This window comes from Betta splendens, chromosome 6 (genome assembly GCF_900634795.4).
Source record: "Betta splendens chromosome 6, fBetSpl5.4, whole genome shotgun sequence".
In the NCBI taxonomy this organism is placed as follows: domain Eukaryota; kingdom Metazoa; phylum Chordata; class Actinopteri; order Anabantiformes; family Osphronemidae; genus Betta; species Betta splendens.
The window spans coordinates 7,686,426-7,703,275 of NC_040886.2; the positions used below are offsets into that span (position 1 = coordinate 7,686,426).

At 46.5% G+C, this 16,850-nt stretch overlaps 1 protein-coding gene across 4 annotated transcripts in view; it reads right to left on the reverse strand.

Annotated features, from left to right (window-relative positions):
- tspan9a (tetraspanin 9a) overlaps positions 1–16,850 on the reverse strand; it is a 112,237-nt gene that overhangs the window by 90,184 nt on the left and 5,203 nt on the right. For 3 of the 4 annotated variants that reach the window (XM_041071118.2, XM_029153023.3, XM_055509543.1), the window contains one exon: positions 13,093–13,148. The exons of the other annotated variant lie outside the window; for it this stretch is intronic. The gene's annotated coding sequence lies outside the window, so the exon portion shown is untranslated. The remainder of the gene's footprint in view (positions 1–13,092; positions 13,149–16,850) is intronic. 4 annotated transcript variants of the gene reach the window in all.

The window sequence follows — 16,850 nt, forward strand, 5'->3', positions numbered from 1 at the left end:
TACTTACTGTAAAGGTTGTTTCCACTAGCTTGCACAGACCTTTAGTCCTTGAAGGTCAGGGAGGAGCACATTTTAAGAATGAGCAGCGCTGCAGGCAACAGCCTCAATGCTGCTATTTATTTATTTATATACATGTAATTGGCCGTTGGACAGTAATACACATCCCGGCAGACCCTGGCTTAGCTGCTACAAGGCCTAGGACACAGCAATACAGGGGCAAAAAATAAAACCGAGGCAATAATGAAAGATTATGCTATATGATCTGTAATATTGTGATTGTTGGGTTGACGACAAGCAGAAGCAAATTCTGTGAAAAAGTCAATTCATCCATATTCATATACTAAAAACAACCACATTTCATGCCAAAAAGACTAAACAAACAGGAAGAGTTTGGTGTGAGAACATGGATATGCATATAAATTAAACTATAACTAAATGTTAAACTGACTCTCACAACCAAAGACCCAGGCTGGAACACAACCTGTCCAGGTTGGTTCGATCAGTCGTTTTCCCACAACGACCCAAAAAAATAAGTAAGGTTTGATTCCAAATTACAGGTCAGGATCAAGGCTGCAGCTCTTCTTGACTGTGCACTGGACAAATCCCAAAAGGTAGTCAATCTTCCCCTTAGGCCCAAATAATCTCTGAGGTTTATACTCTACAAGCCGCTCCATTCCAGTATCCCCTGCTGCCCTGGCCAACTGTACTGTAACTCCAACGGTCTCATGGGAGCAGATTATCACCTCAGCTGGTAGATAATCAGCACTCACTCTCGTCATGCACAGTCATCATGATGTCCCTGCTGTGTGCTTACGCGCCCGTGTCCTCCGCGTGTGCTTTCAGTGCAGAAGTCACGCCAAGTTGGCCCAACAGGCACCAACTGCTCATCCTCTGGTGCTCACCCTGGAGGGACTTCCTTACAGATCCAGCATGAAACGCTCCCTTTGTCACATTTCCCAAATCTTCCTCCACTCAAACGCACGCGGACACACGCCTCAGCATCTGGACACGCTAATGCTGCGTAGCAGTGCAGCTGTACGCTCCCCCGCCCACGACATGCGTGCATATTTTTTTTTTTAAATCTCTGGCTGCCGGTGTGAGCTGTCGTCACCCATGGCCCCACACAAATCCACCTCGTAACTGATAAAGGCACGTCACCGGCAGCTGTCAGAATTCACAGCCTGCGCAGCTCAGAACTTCAGACTCTGCATGAGACTCCAAAAACCTGGCACAGTTTAGCTAGGATTGATTTCCTTTCACTTGAATTGGACTTTAGAAAAAGGATGGCCTGTTCACTTACTGATTGTTGATTAAATACATAAATGTTCTGATCCATAACCCCGTGTGGAGCTACTATACAACCTCCGTGCCCTACCCTTTCCGACAGGATGACAGAATTAAGTGGGAGACAGATGGATAGATTCTGGATGAACGTCAGGAAATGCATCCGTCAGACACAAGATGGTATTAGTTGCTCATATCCTTCATGCTAATTTCCACCGAGTCAGTCTGCTCTGAGTAATGCCGCGCTGGATTTACGGCTGATAAAACCTCTATTATTTCATTTCTCTGTGCCAAGTTTTAAATGAAGGTAATAGACAAGCTGCTGGTACAGTCTTAGAGAATTAAAGAGCGGGGGGGCAAATGAACAGAGAGGAGGGTGGGCTATGATAAGTGCGGACAGGGAACAGTAAGCAGCAGATGAAATATGTGCTTGGAAAACATAATTAGCAAAAAATGGCTGTGATACGCTCCGAACGCACTGCAGTGCAGAGGACGAAACCCCACAGCAGACTGTCGGGCGCAGATACAGTACATGAAAGCGTCCCAGCGATTCCTCCTCACGCTGCTCCGTACTATACACCCCACTATCTTCACAGAGGGATTATGTGAACCAAGCACCTATACAAGGCTGCAGCAGCACTACGGGGCAATTTGTTGAAAGAAAAGCCCAGCTCGCATGGACTCACTGTTTCAGCCACACGGCTCCACGCGTGTTGGAGTCATGTGCAGACACAGGTTGTGCAGTAAGAGCACAGCTGTCTTTATTTGCAGCCTTTCATGATCTCTAGGTGACAAATTTGCGTCCGTGTCTGCAGTCGACTTCTACCCACTGGTCCACGCTGGCTCAGACGGGGCCACCGGCTCACCTTCGCCTTCCCTCTACCTCCACGTTTTCCCACAACTCCGGGTGTCAGGCATCGGCCCTGCACCGTGTCAGGAGACGCACGATGTGGAGAAGCGCAAAAGCTTAAGGAGAGAGAGGGTGCAAAGTGTGAAAACTGAGCAAGGATCAGAAAGGCGTGAGACGCTGACTCAAAACAGAGGCTTGAGGAATGGGAGGTGTGTGTGTGTGTGTGTGTGTGTGTGTGTGTGTGTGTGTGTGTGTGTGTGTGTGTGTGTGTGTGTGTGTGTATACAGGACGCGTATGTGTGAACTCTGACACGTAATTAGTTTGCCTAAGTACAAAAGCCAGCTTCAACTCCTCCTCAAATCACAGACAGGCTCAGTGGCATCTGCCAAACTATCAGCAGGAGGCACAACAAGTACTTAAGTCTATGCACCGAGCGCCAGCAGGCCAGACTACATAAGATAACGCGGCGAAGACGCTCCTCCTGCGGCTGGCGTTTGTTACTTTGTGTTTATGTGTATTGGATGTTAAATGTTTGTCCCTGATAAACTACAGATGCACATAAAACAGCAGCTTTCTGCCATTGTGTTATCTCTCTCCACTCTGACAAAAGATCCCATTATTTAGGTTGGTAGCTGATAAAGTCAGACATGAGAGATGGCCTGTGGAAGCTTGTTTGGGCAGGCGCATTAATATTGCAGCCACGTGAGCTTGAATACATGGTTATGAAGTCACACTGCACCAGAATATTCACTGTACTGTATGATTTATGCTGTACACCGCCGCTCAAAAGTTTGGACAAGTTTGGTGGATTTTCTTTATACAGTATTTATTATTTTCAACACTACACGCTGATATTAAGACGAAAAAGATTCTCTCAGGCGGGTTAATGAGGTTGTCGCCTTGAATGGTTATCAATAACAATAATAAATGCGTGTCTTTGGATGATGGGAGGAAGAACCCACACAGACATGGGAGGACATGTTTACTCATCAGTCCAGCTCCTTCCAAACCATCCTAACTGGATTCTGATTGGGTGAGGCAAGGTCGTGATGCAGCTCCATCGCTCTTGGACAAATAGCTCTTCAAGAACCTAAATGAGTGTTTGGTCCCATAGTGAAGTGCTCAGTCTTCTGATGATTCAGTATCTCCTCTACATGTATCTGAGCACTAAAAATAAAATAACAAAAATAAACCGAGTGAGAGAGAAACCGATACATCCCACGATTCTGTGGTTAGAAATCAGATACATATAGACAGGAAGGGGAAGGGGAGCTTCGTAGATACCAGCAAATAGTTGGAAAGCACTGCATGTACTGTGCATTTAAGGTCAGGTGACTGAGAGCTACATCATTTAATGATGAGTGTTGAGCATCCAGGCAGAGAGCGAGAGAGACATTCATCCTCTCGTGTAGCCGCCTTGGAAGTTAAGTTCTCAGGGATATCCACACATCACCGCGCAGACTTTCTCACTTCATCCTCATCCTCCTATCCATTCTCATAACAAATTACAGGATAAAACAATTCCATACCAGTGAAACATTTCTAGCCCTCTTTTTTCATCTCTTCTCTAAGGTTGTCGTTTATCAGAATACAGACTCGTAAAATGATAAGCACCGATGTCTGGATCTTCTTCCTGTTATGGCTAAATCATGTTGGGGATGGCAAAGGCCTTTTGCTGCAGCTTTGATCATCTCCCAGTGATCGACAGAGTGACTGATGGGCCTGGGTCAATCTCGCCTATTCGTCTCCCTGCAAGAGGCTGGCAGGGGAGACAGACAGAATGCAGGCCAGGAAACAGATTGAAGATGCTCCGATAAATCCACAGGGAGACTGAGCAAGCACTTTTGGTGTTTGCATGTAGGAGTGGACTCGTGGCAGACCCTTCCTGTCTCTGGCTTTAAAATGCCCCGCTAATTACTGCCACGTTGCTCTTCTGCATGCGATGGAGGGACCGTTGCAGAGATGATAAGGTGTGTGTGTGAGCATCCACAGCTCGATGGTGCAGATTAGGAAAAACTCCGTCTGTGACTATTTCTTTTCCAGATGTGATTCAGCTGGAATTCAAGTGTCACCCTCATCATCTTGTTTTTTTTTTCCATCCTGCACAAGGTGGCCCAGCATAGGGAGAGAAAATCTCCAGCAGCTGTTAGGGCGAGAGCACACATGACAACTTTTGGAGAAAAGAATTTGTCTCAAATGGTCCAGAATGCGACTGGTAACAACCTATTATGAAGCCTACTGAAAGGAAATTCAATCCCCGAGTTATAAATATCCATTAAATGCCAGGCAACAGTGGCCACAGATGGCAGGCAATTACATTGAAAGGTACACATAGGACAGCACGCGTGTTTAGAAAGAGGACTGGTGGGTTTTTTGTTGTGGGTAACCAAGTTATGACACGGCGTGTGTGACAGAGATGAAAGGAGTGGTGGGTGAATGATGACAGAGGGTGCGCGGTGAATAAAGACGGACTCCGAGTGTCAGGATTAGTCCCATCCCTCATCACTCAAAGCCCACTTTCTCAGCGCTGCTCTCCACGAAATGCCAGGTCTCTTCTTCCACACCTGAGCGCTTAGCTTTAATGCATATTAATTCGCTGTCTGCTGCCGCACAGGCACAGAGCGGGAGGCGAGCTCCTAAAAATAAGAGGGAGGTCTGCGTGGAAAGCCTCATCCCGGCGTAAAGCGGGCTTACGCTCAAGCACATCGGGACACATTTGAAGCAGCAGCGTTTTTGTGCTGCCCATCAAATGTGCCTGTAATAGAACCATGTGATGGGGAAAAAAAATGAAAGGACAGGTAACACCAAGGTGCTAAACAGTCTAGACAAAGACTTGTCAGCCTAATGGTTTGATGGAAAAGACGAGGATCATCAATCATGCCTTTTACTGTAACTAAGGTTCTATGGCTCCCTCCAAGAAAGGATGCTTCCTTCCTGGACCAGCCAGTGAGCACTAGTCCCACCCGAAGACAGAAAGTCCAAGTTCAAACTGTAACTGATAATCATGCATCATAAACATATTCATACAAATGACACCATAGCTCAGGTTGGCTGTTTTCATTCCAATGCTACTGTCATCAAGACATTAGGCACAGAGCTAATTTGTCCCAACAGACAGCATACATTCTGCAGTGTGTCTAAATAAGTAAATAAAATCATCTTCCTGGCCCTGATCAATTAAATATAGCATATACAACACAACAATGTTGTAATTGACGTTACAAGAACTGTCAGTACAATTTGTTCCTGTTCTTTGTTGGAACCAGATGCAGAAGATTTGACTTTGAATAGTGCAGACCAATTTCTCTGAGTAAAAGCGTCACTTCAACATAATAATAATTATTTTAAATATATAAATCCAGTGGTCTGTGCAGCTAAGGCTGAAGCAACAGTGAATCAAAGACTGAATTAAGCTCACACGCAGGCACAATGTGTTACCACTAATAACACTCTGTTGACACCAGTCTGCGTCTGATGCTGAGTATGATGCTCGTCTGCTCTCAGCATTAGAATGGACACAACAAAAAACACCCCACGGGGCCTGGAAAACAACACTTCTCTTTCTCAGCTGGGACTAAACATGACGTCCGTTTCTAACAGCTGAAATAAGACCTAAACATTTTGAAGTCAGTTAAAAAAAAAATTTAAAAAAAAATCTGCAAAACATTATCTTCACGCGTTGTTTATTTTTGTCAAAATGCATCAAACGCAGAGGAACAGAGCGTAAGATCTACAAGTATATTTCCTCAGGGTCGAGACGAGAGATCCAAATAGTGGAAAAGTATTTTTGGCAGTTGTTTGATCCTACCACCTTAAAATAATAAAAATAATAATAATAATAATAATAAAATGCAGCAAGCAGCTGGTGATGGAACATATTGCAGATTTCAACCCATTTGCTTCTTCGCTTGTTCTTCTATCCGTCACTTTGCCAAACAGCCCCTCTGAATAGTTTAGCCCACTTAAAATGAGGCTTACATCCATGTGAGGAAGGAGGAAGTGCCTGCATCATGTTTAACACAAAAGTAGCTTACAAAACATTACACGAGCCAAACAATCACGCTGCGTCTGACAAAAGACACGAGTGGAATCCAGCTTTGCTTCCCGCCATTAATACTTAACTTCTAAACCATAAACGCTCTGTTCCCACAAAATTAAAATGAGCAAATTAGACTCCGCCAGCCGTGCACAGCCATTGTTTGGCTCCGTCAGGAAGATCTAACATTAAGATTCAGGCCAAAGAGGCAAATAGTGAGATCAGCTGAAGACGCACAGAAGGAATAGAAAGGAAAATAGCAGATGCTGATGACAACACGCCGAGTGTCTCTAAACCTAAGTTTTTATCCTCAGCCTGTGGAGTTAAAGCATTGGTTTAAACACTAAACCACGTCTTTATGGCCTAAATACATTATTATTCCCTTTGAAAGGTTGAATCCTTTGTGCCATAGCTGAGACAAACGGCCCAGATGGGCAGCCGCACTATAAACCTGTAATTACAGAACATCAAGCATCGTGGCCTGCCGGCAATTAGAGAGAAATATCTCAGCACAAAGATTAAAGTTTGAAATAATAAACTTAATAAAACCCTGTTGTACACAGGAATGTTCGAGAAGCATTGTAGCAACTACTACAACTACTGCTAAAAGAATACTCTGCTGCTTCTGGATCACACGAGCCCTCGTGCTGTAATTCAAATCACAGCGATAAACGACTTATGAAAATACAAGTTGGTGAGAAGAAAACCACTCTGCACTAATCACGACTTTTTTTCCCCCCATTCTGCTCCTTTGAAGACTTGAACAATGCCTCAGATTTCCCTCGTGCCTCCAACGGATATAATTTAACACAGACAGAACGTGTTGGTTCTCCCCCCCAAAAAAATAAGTAGGCGGTTACGATTCTGCATGCGACTGCTTAACCAGCGATGAATCAGTCACGCTCTGGAATAAATACGACGGAATATCAAACCTCTTCCTCTGTCGAAATCTCTCTTTATGACATTTTATTTACGAAACGCTGTAACAGCATTTCAAAGTCCCTTTTAATGACAAACTGCTGAGGAATAAAGCTGTAAAGCCGGCAGCTCAGAACACTGATCGACATAAAGGAACCTGAACACAAGCCCTCCAAAGCCATGACCCCCTATGATCCTGCTTCTTGCTTATTGCGTTATTCATATGAGTCAAGGATAGAGAGATACTAATTAAATGAAGAGATGTGTGATGCACAGTGTTTAAGGACATATTGTACTTCAGCCGCAGGTCTGGAGGCATCTTCATTGCATCTTAACGGACTGAATGACTATTGCTAGAGAAACAAGTGCGTATCAATCATGTAAAAAGCCCATTATAGAACATCCGCGTATGACATTCATTATTGCTTTTGAAACCCAATAGCAGCACAAGCCAACAGATGCTACCCTGGGAGAGCCTGCAAATGAAGAGCGGCTGACTTACCCCCCCCCCCTGCTATCACACTGCAATGCGATGCCACAAATCTCCCCATGTGCCATTAGGCCTGGTAAGGTATGGGAAGGAGGCGATTCACATTGTGATGGCAGCAGTGCCCTCCGTGACTCTTCCAGAAGGGGAGAGAGGAGCAGGGGAGCAGGTGTGTGAGGGGGGGTCAAAGAAGGCCGCAAACGTCATCCCCGGCCCCGTGGAGCAGCCGGCCTGCCTGCGGATGTAGCTAAATTTACTGCCCCGTCAGACCCACCCCCCCACAGACACACACCTCCCACAGCATCCCCAGCACATCACGTTGGGATTCTATTACTCTCCTGCGTCCCAGCATACATAGTCATGTGAAAGCCGGCCACAGGCCTCTGCGGTTGGCTGTGCCCTTCTCGTCCCCGCATTCAGCACTTCAGTCCCGTTAATACCGCTCATCTCTTTCCAGCTGCCTGATCGCTCTCTCACATGTCCTTCGTCTCTCCGTGACCACCCTTTCTCGCCCGTTCTCTCCCCTTCTATGGCTTGACCGTTAACACCCCCCCCCTCCCTCCATCATCATCCTGAGAGCCGGGGGTCAGACGAGGACCGGCTGTTGAGATTGAGACTGATGAACGGTAACAGAGAAGGGGGTGGGGGCTCAACTCTCACCAAATGGGGATCGATAAGTGGACTGGGATGAACGATGGCTCCTGTTATGGGCAGGGAGGTGGATGACGATGGGTCTGAGGAAATGCCCCTGCTGCCGCATCAGGTCGGATCACATGTTTGATATGGCAATGCGTGCCCTTAATCAGTGGAGCGCTGTCAGCGGGGCGACACGAGGCTAGAATATATACACTGTGTGATGGTTCAGAGGCATGACAAGAAGGTACCCTGCCCACTCCTGACTAATCGCGTGGCATGCTGACATCGCAGGCCTGATCCAGCGACGTAGATCATCGAGTCTTACTTGGCCGTCATTAGGCGCTGAGCCTGAAATAGACTGACGCGCGTCAACGGGGGCAACGCAGCCATTAGCTCTTCCTTCTGAGCGGCCCCGTTCACTCTGACGGAGCCTCACGGAGCCGGCTTATGCAAATTTGCATGAACAGGGCGAATCCATCGCAGGTTGAAGGGACAGATAAAGCAGGGCAAGGATGAGGAGGGAAAACGGAGGAAACAGCCCGGGCTCGTCATCCTGCAGACGCGGCCATAAAGCACGCTGTAAACTCCCCTACTGTCCATCCGAGCGGCACATGACATCTTCACTTCCCTAGCCCGCTCGTCAGGGTCACACTGACCTCTAGTGGCGCCACACGGGAACACGGCGCTCCCATCATGGGAGCCTTAATGGGAGATCATTTGTTCTTGAAGCAGCTCCTGACAGAAGATTGATTTTTAAGTCGGTGACAGCGGTACAGTACATCTCAGGCTAAACGGCCACAGGGAACAAGACGCTTCAACACCCTGTGTACTGCTTTCCAATTACCCACTGGTGAACAAGCCCACTCTTTCTCTCTCCCGCCCCCCTCGTCTCTTTCTTCGTCTCTCCTTTGCTACCTTTAGAAATGTTCGATTTGAACGCTATTGATTTTGTGGGTTACACCTACTACTAAGCCCTGACAGAATGTAGAACCACTCTATTTAGTAGGGGGATCAAAGTGTGACCTCTCCCTGGTGATGTTTAATGAAGTTAGAGGTTTGCTGCAGCACTAGATATTTTTAAACAGCAACTTTGAGCCTCCAAGAGTTGGATAACACCTTAAATCGAATTTCCTCAGAGAGCGAGAGAGTGTTCACAAGCTTCTATCTCACTACTTCGTACCTTATTATGCCGGTGCGGTGGTGGTGCTGCCGAGTCAATAAGGAACGTGGCTGCACACAAAACCTTCGCATTACAGTATATATAAAGTACATACCATCAAAAGCAAGGCATGAGTTATCCTAAGAAAGGAAAAACCCAACACCTGCCGTGATCCTCTACATGCACTAGATGGCGCACACTGCAAGGAAACATGCATCATTGCCCCCCTCCTTCCTTTAACATTCGATTTGCTGAACGAGCTGAAACGTTCAAGTGCAATCGTCGGCTGCAATCCATCAACTGATTCCCCCGTGACAGGCACCATAGCTCGCCCCCGACGAGCCGGACGTCAGTAGCCCAATAAAAAGTCATATCTCTCGCCTGCTGATCAGCGGTGATAAGATAATACCCACATTATGCTCAGACCTTTGCCTCGTGAGCATCAATTGATGTGCGAGAACGCGGTGTGTTTGAACGTGTAGACGAGGTGATCTGGCTGAGGGGCCTTCTCATCCTTCACTAGTTTCACAGCCTCTACTGAGCGTAATAAGATTACAGTGAGGCAGCTGATCGAAGGCAAAGTAGCAGCAGTTCATCACACTAGTCAAAGTAGGTTGGACTAGTATCTAGTCTGCAGAGCTACCGATGCAGGGGTCAACTCCGACCTGCTGCTACGATCCACCAGGTCATGGTAGTTTTAGGAAAAGTATAACATGAAGGCAGCATGAATGTGAATTATCCTACACAGCGAGACTGAGATAAAGAGCTGGAGAAATTAAAAGCTCTCCACTAGAGCTTATTAATAACTCAGAGGCCTCAATTCAGCAGCGGCACTACAAGCAGTGGTGAAATGTTTCAAGAGGCACCGTTAGGAAATGGATCCACGAACAGAGCGAATGAAGAGCAGCCATTATGCCACTGGGGATATGCTGGACAGTATAGTGTTACATTATAGCATATGATTCTATTTTCTCTTTTACTGTGGCTCTTTTAGGAATGCTCTCCTCCCACTAGTGGCTTTTGAGACACATAACCAGCAGCATACTTTCCAGGCGCCATCAAATCTGCAGAGGGCACCAAAAGGGCAAACAGTTTCTGCTGCAGAGCCGGAGAAAGATAATCGTTTGATTAGACGTGGAACAGTTGTGGGAGATTAATACCTGCTCATCTGCATCCACTCTGAGAGCTCATTAGGCGCCGCTTCAAATGCGGAGCTACGACGTACATATTTCACGTCTCCGTGCGGAGACGCAGGCAACGAGTCAAAGACGCAGGTAGATGTACAGATGGGAAGCGAACAATGGCGCTGGAGCAAACACATACATTTACATAAAGATGGAAAATTACCCAATGCAGCGGGCGACTCAAGGTCAGAGACTCTACGGGCCGGTGCGTCTGCCAGGGTAATGCAGCAGGTCAGCAGATGTGAAGATCATCTTTCACCGGCAATTTCAAATCACTGCAACACTTTTGACACTGAACCGCAACAAATTTCCAACACGCGCCGCTTAACACAAAGATCAAACCGAAATGTAATCCCCCAAACAGAGTCAGAGGCATTTATACTTGTAAAAGAAACACTTTGTAATGAGCCAAACGTCAGCGTTCACAAACAGTGAATGTCATTTGAATAAAAGTCTTCTTTAGGCTCATTTGTGCTTGAGAGAAGGGCTGTTGTGTTGTGATCTGCTAACACAGCCATCAAACACAGAGGCCGAGGAGTCATGCTGTGAGGAGCGGTGAGGCAAAGCCTTGATGTTTTTACAGGAAGAGCATAAACGGGGCAGTGAAATACAGTGTCCTGCCCCCTTCCACCTCCCCCACACCTCCGTCAGCGCTTACTGGGAAGCGAACGATGCTGCCTGAAACCCCCTCACTTAACCTCAAAGTAGAGGCCAGGAGTACAACAAACAGGGCGTTTGAGGACAGTCTGCCTTAGCTGCTCTGCATGTCATCGGATTCAGATGCACCTTCTTGCTCTCGGCTGTAACTTGGTCTGCTTGAGTTCTTATCTAGGACACAGAAGGACCAAAGCTACATGAATGATCACATCATCTACTGGGTATTATCTTGTCTAATTCGAAGACACACTCCGCTTGAGTGCGGCTCGGATTCCAAACGCCGATTCTGCACAGAATTGACAGACAAAGCTGTAAACGATTGGACCACTTGAGCACCGGGGGCCAATTTAAACAGCACAGTGGATAAGTTCAACCTGAGTGTGAAACTAAACCATTAAATCTCGTCCTCGTTAGGCCTCTCAACAAGAGGAAACTGTGAGCAGAATTTCAAAAAGCGTTGCCAAAGGGGGGGAAAAAAAAAGCTTCTTTTAAAGCTTCAGAGGGATTTACAGCCACAAGCCTGGCTATTCATTTTACCTTTGGAAAAACCTAGTTCAGACCAAGCAGTCTCCAGGGACCACCTCCTTCATTACTCTGAACTAACTCAGGTCCAGATGTTGCTGTCATTCTGTCAGCCGTCTACGAAACTTGTTGCATGTTGCCTGTCGGAGCGAAGGTGAGTGAAAGGATGTTCTGCTCCCTGCCAAAGAACCAGTGATCGATGCGACGGCACCAGCTGCAGAACCCGCAGCGCCTGCCAGAGGTCACTGCTGCGCCGCGCAGCCCACTTCAATCTTCCACCAACAAGCAGCGGCAGAGCTTAATTATAGTCTCAGCGCTTGACCTGAGCGCCGAGCGTTTAAGGAACGCTGTGTTTTTGGAGCAGAGGCTCCTTTGAGGCCCGGCCGCTGCTGCTTACTGCTGACAGGGTGCTTCATCCTGAGCAGCGCAACCCAGAATGAGAAGCAGCAGCGCGCTTTCACCCCTTCGAGCCGGCTGGCACTCGGCGGGGCCTGTTTTACATGGATAGCCGTGATCCGGAGTGCTCCTTTATTCATGTTAGTGCACCTCCCTCAGACTTACAATCGCAGCATGAAAGAGGTCGGGGGTTTGTGTAATTTCCCCTCTTCAGCCTGCGCGTTTTAAGTGCGAGCAGGCACAAAGTAATCGGAGCCTAGAAAGCAACTGTGCTACGATGCTATTCAGTATATTAGCCTTTCAAGGGATTCTACCTTGGTTCACAGTGTGCGGTTTGACCTGAGTTAACATGCAAGCGTTTGTGGAGGTGCTGTGGTATTTTCCCTGAGCCTTGGCTGCAGCACAGACAGTGTGTGGCAGCGTAGCAACCCTGACCCACGTTTGCTAAGGTCAATAGGCTTTGCAAGAGAAAAGCCAGCTACTACAAATCAAGGCTGTCTGTGCCTCAACTTACAGTGAGTTTAGGAAGAAATCTATGAGCCGACGAGATAAAATCATGGTCTTTGCATATTGTAAATCTGGAGCGCTATAAGCCCTTACACCTACCGCTGCAGGTAATGTCCCTGAGTGAAGTCAAGAGGGTTGGATGTGAGCGTGAGTATGCGTCAGGGTTATTTCCTGCAGCCTCCCACCACCAGGGTGGGAGCTGGGCGGGCAGGAAGTGCAACCATACCAGAGGAGTAAGTCAGCCCCAAACAATCTCATACTGTAACAGGAGATTGTTTCCAGGAAAAGCTATTGTCCAGCAACACTGGGAAATACCCACTGAAGAATTACTCACAAAATCACTTGCAAACAAACAAACAAACAAACAAACAATGATAGCAGTTTTCCTTGAGTAAAGACAGAAGTGGACCAGCCAGGGGCTAGAACTTAAAAAACAAGTAGAATGGAACTTCTCACCAGCTCAGATGTGGTCGGAAACAGAGGCAGTGGGCTCCCGGCTCGCCTGCGACAGCCTGTCAAGCGGTGGAAAGAAGACACAGACTAATGAACGACAGTATTCCAGAACAACATCAGCAACCGCAGCTAAAACTGGACCGTCAAAAGTTAGTTTATGCTTAACAGGTTGGCACGCTGGAGTGAACAGGAGGCGGGCGTGGTCACTTACATCTGTCAGCGACTGATGTGGATATGAGCACGCTTTCATTCCCACCGTGCCTGCTTCCTCATGAGGCGGGACTATTCACGCCGACCACAGATTAAGCATGTGGACGAACCTCAGACGCGTCAGTGCGTACTGAACAGACAGGGAAATTATGGCCTGTGGTATCACACTTCCCACATATCCCAACCAGGCTATTTTGGTCCACCGTAGATTTTACTGTGACAAGATCAAATATTCCAATACTCCAATATTCATACTCTGCAGAGTGCATCGTGCAAGCTGCAGCACTTCCACCTGCCGCGCTCATTGAGCTTCCAGGCAGGCTCAGTGCTGCCCTTATGGGAGGACAGACGAGTGGAAAGAATTAGTGGAGGGCAAAAAATAAATTCGAGCGAATCGGCGGGAGCGAAAGGCAGAAAGGAAAACAAAGAGCAAATGTTATCCAGAGACGGAGCGTTTGTTTACTCCGTGTTCCTATCGCTTGGTAGCGAGATGGAAAGTCAACACGTCGTCAAAAACCTGGAATTATGGGGCACAAGTAATAAGGCCAGGAACTGACATTTGTCTTTAATATTTGCAATCTTCCACATGCGATAACTTTGTTTTCTATCCCCCGAGGAGGGCGTGACACACCGCTGCTGTGTTTTCAGAGCCAGTGCTTGAGAACGACATTTAATCCAACATCTGAGATTTTTTTTAAAGCTGTGGGGCAAAAACGGCTCAAAAGATCTAAATTACTCCTCTAAGTCTGCAGCGCCACGGTGATGTTCTCATGTCAGCGCTTTAATTCGACGCGTGACGTTGAAAAGTGGAGAATCAAAGGGAAATTATACTGACGTGAACCCGGCAGCAACATCAGATATGATGACACCGAGGCAGAAAGCCCGGCCAAGGCCACGCACTGTACTGTTCATTAGGCTTCAAGACGTGTCTGACGTGGCGAGAATGACTCTGACGGCTTGTCTGCGGAGCTTCACTACGTCTCATTGAGTGTCTTGTCAAGACTAGCTGTAATTATACCCTTTGCAAATCACACATCAGGATCTACCTTCACCACCTGGATCTCCAAGCTGGCCTTTAAGTGGCACCTTCACTAATTACGCTGAACATCTCGAGGCTTGACACAGCAGGCAGCTCTATTGGATAAAAGGAAATGAGGGAAGGCCCACGTGAATCTGACTGGCATTTGACTTATTTTGGCTGCAGAATATCCACTACTCTGCAGCCACAGCGTATATTTACTTTCCGGCCCATGCACCAATCTGCATCTCTGCCTGCCTGAATCCTTGGGTGCCCCCTGGGCTGTCTGCTCGTCTGAGGTTATTAGGAATGAAAGTTAACCCTAAGAATGCACCACACTGCAGCCAGCCTGGGCTAGACAGCCCTCCAGCCGCACAGACTAGAAGACAGGAAGTTCTGTTTCTCCCTCCTACAGGGATCAGATCGTCAGATAGGAAGTGATGAGCTGCTCTAGATCGTGTGTGGTATCATGCGTGATGTACTGTAAAAACCGAAAACCGCTATAGTGCGATCACCCAGTAAATGTTTATCCATATATCACTAAAGGTTTGCGGTTACATGATGGAAGGATACAAAAGAAGCATTGATTTACACTCAAGCAGCAGTCAGATCTATTTTCAAGTAGCAAACAATTTTCATTTAATGACTCTGGAGGGACACGCACACACTTTGGAAAAGCACCAACACAAATGTGGTGATCATCAATCACACCAGTCACACACTCAACTCGCATCAACTATTTGGAACTTTCTTCATGATAATAATCGATTGTGATGCCAAAAGTGCTAAAACAAATTGCCCATTAGCATTTCTGCAATAAGTCGACGTTCGACATACTGTATGGATTCCTCTGCAGCATGTTCCAACAGCCATGTGCAGGTGGGGTCACAGCAGGTCAGGCCGTGGAACAGGAAGTACCTGTCAGCCTCAAGGCAGAGCGACGCCAGCGTGACCCAGCTGGTCCACGTGAACATCCCCCCTGGAACAATCCTCTGTCACCACGCATCTCATAGCAATGGCCTGTTTTTAAACCCGACTTTTATTGAAAATGACGTAGCACAGCACAATTTCATGCACCTGGTACACAGACACGCACACGTATACAAACAACAAACATTGAAAATATGTATTTGATCTATGTGTTTTGTATTAACATACAACACTGAGAGTCGACCCTTTTATGCATGTTCAGTGCAGCTTTGTTTTTGCTGCACTTATGATCTGAATACTTACAAAGACGATGCCCTGGTAGCATCCCACACATGCAGTAAGTAAAAACATCCCTCCAACATTCAGCTTAAAGCCATAAAACTTCAATCAAGCTAAACCAAGAAGGTTTCAAACGAACTCAAAACGACAAAAGAGCTACTGTGACAGATACAAAAAATAAGGTAGGTGCATAAAAAATGTCCTTCACTGTCAGATACAAAACAAACTGAGACGACCCCACAAACTCACCATTTAGCAACTTGGAAATGTGGCTGTGAATTTGTTTAAAGCAATCAGTGATTAAAGCTGTGGGCTGTTTATGAGGATCAATGACAGCTATTACAACTTTCAGCACTCCTCACTAAATGATTTAGTCCAGTACAGTTACAGTATACTACAACCAACACAGAGTGGTTTAAATTTGTTTCAATGACACAGTGGGAGGACTTAGTAACTAAAATACAGTTTAGTAATAATTAGTAGTCAGAAGTACAAATAAGATCATACTGAATTTCTCCTTCTTCGTGTTAACCTGTGTAACGCTCAAAGCAAAATCACATCAAACAAGTAAACAGTTGGCCTGCATATTATTCACAACCAAAAATCAAAACAGTTGGCAAACATAATCCAATCAGTGTGAAAGGCTTCAGGGAACATTCCCACAATTTAAAGCCTTTCTTCCCATCCAAAGCAGAAATGGGCCCTGATGACATGTTTAAAGAAAAAAATAGAAAAAACAGAAAACACAAACGCAAAACTGGCAAAGTTCCTGTGATCAGCAAGCTACAGAAACATGTAAGTAGTAAACCGAACATCTTGAATTCATTGATCATTTTTTAGTTGACATGATTAAAAAAAATCCCAACTTAATGATTAATGAGTAAATTACATGCGCTGTAACTAATGATGCTTCAGCGTTGACTGCACCTTGACGTGATGTACGACACAAACACACACACTTATAAATCAAATCGCGGCTCGAGCAGACGTCGTTACGTGCATATTAAACGCTGAGCCTGGCCAGCAGGTCGAACGCAATGATGAGAAGCGCTATCGATTAACAGCTGCCCTGAGTCAGGAGAAGTCAGGTTTTCTTTAAAGGAATTATGATGGCACCCAGGAAGAACGGGCCAGTTGTTGCAACAAGCCTGTGTGTCAAGGGTTATTTCCCGACCACAGCCTTTGAGTCAGGGCTGTGGTGTGTAAGCGCCTCATGGGCCCCAACCATCAGAACAGACTTCTAGGCAGCAGCTGAACCAGACTTTGACTGGGGAGTAGCAGCACTTTCAGCAGCTCTTCGTACATGACCCCGCATATTTCCTTC